Below are 1,642 nucleotides of genomic sequence, written 5' to 3'. Positions count from 1 at the left end.
CTCCTTTTATTTTATTTTATTTTATTTTATTTTATTTTATTTTATTTTATTTTATTTTATTTTATTTTATTTTATTTTATTTTATTTTATTTTATTTTTGTTTTGTTTTATTATTTTTATTTTATTTCATGTCATGTCGTGTCATTTCATGTCATTTCATGTCATTTCATGTCATTTCATGTCATTTTTCTATTTATTTTATTTTATTGTTTTCTTTTTTCTTTTTTCTTTTGCTTCTTTTTTATTTTATTTTATTTCTTTTTATTTTATTTCTTTTCATTTTATTTCTTTTTCTTTTTTATTTTGCTTCTTTTTTCTTTTATTTCTTTTTTATTTTATTATTTTATTTTAGCCTTTTTGTTTTACTCTATTTCATTTTATTCTACTTCGTTTTATTTTATTTCTTTTTCTTTTTCTTTTTTTATTTTATTTCTTTTTATTCTTTATTTCGTATCTTTTATTATTTTATTATTTTATTTTAGTCTTTTTATTTTACTCTATTTCATTTTTTATTTTATTTATTCTATTCTATTATTTTATTTTATTTTATTGTGTTTTATTTTATTTTTATTATTTTATTTTATTTTATTGTGTTTTATTTTATTTTTATTTTATTATTTTATTCTATTTTATTTTATATTATTTTATTATATTATATTTTTACTTTATTATTCTATTTTATTCTATTCTTTTTATTTTATTCTATTTCATTTTATTCTATTTCATTCTATTCTATTCTATTCTATTCTATTCTATTCTATTCTATTCTATTCTATTCTATTATTTTTATTATTTTATTTTATTTTATTTTATTTATTTGTTTCACCCAGGGTGAAAATGGAGATCGTTGTCAGCCTCTCTGACAAAGGAAAAGGAGCCTGCAAAAAAAAAATAAAAAAAAAAAAATATATATATATACATATAATAATAATAGAACTCAACACCAAAAAAAAAAAACCCAGACCCTCACCATGGAGGCTCAGCCTCTGATTCCGTGCCCGGAATTGTTTGCAGGCGCCATCAAAGCGGAGCCGTGGGCTCACACATGGAGCGCGTTATCCCGGCTGCAGGTTGAGCGGCGCGGGGCGGGCAGGGGCCGTTCTTAACCCCCCCCTGGGTTTGCGCTCAGCCGCACGTGTCCTCTCCCATCCCCGCTCTTCTCGTGTTGAGCACCCCCTGCTCTGCGCCATCGGGTCAGGATGCTGCCCTGGGTGAGGGGCAGGGTCACGGGTTCGGAGCTCGGGCGTGCAGGATTCTTCTTGGTGCTCACAGCGAGGAGCATCAGCTCCATACCCAGCTCCTCGTCGCCACGCGTGCACCCAGCGAGCCGGCCCGTGGATGCTCCTTCGTGCTCCGTGCAGCTGGCGGTGCTCAGAAAAGCCAAAAGACGCGACGTTCCCTGGGGAGGAAGGAGCAAATTGCAAGCAGTATTTTATATTGGAGATAACAGGGTGGTGGGCCCCATGGATGGGACACCGGGAGGTGGACCCAGAGATACTATGATCTTCCAGGACCCTTCCAACCCAAGCATCCTATGGTTCTATGTTCTTCAAGGACCCTTCCAACCCAACCATCCTATGGTTCTATGTTCTTCAAGGACCCTTCCAACCCAACCATCCCATGGTTCTATGACCTTCAAGGA

This window comes from Numida meleagris, chromosome 32 (genome assembly GCF_002078875.1).
Source record: "Numida meleagris isolate 19003 breed g44 Domestic line chromosome 32, NumMel1.0, whole genome shotgun sequence".
Classification (NCBI taxonomy): Eukaryota; Metazoa; Chordata; class Aves; order Galliformes; family Numididae; genus Numida; species Numida meleagris.
This window is presented reverse-complemented; position numbering follows the sequence as displayed.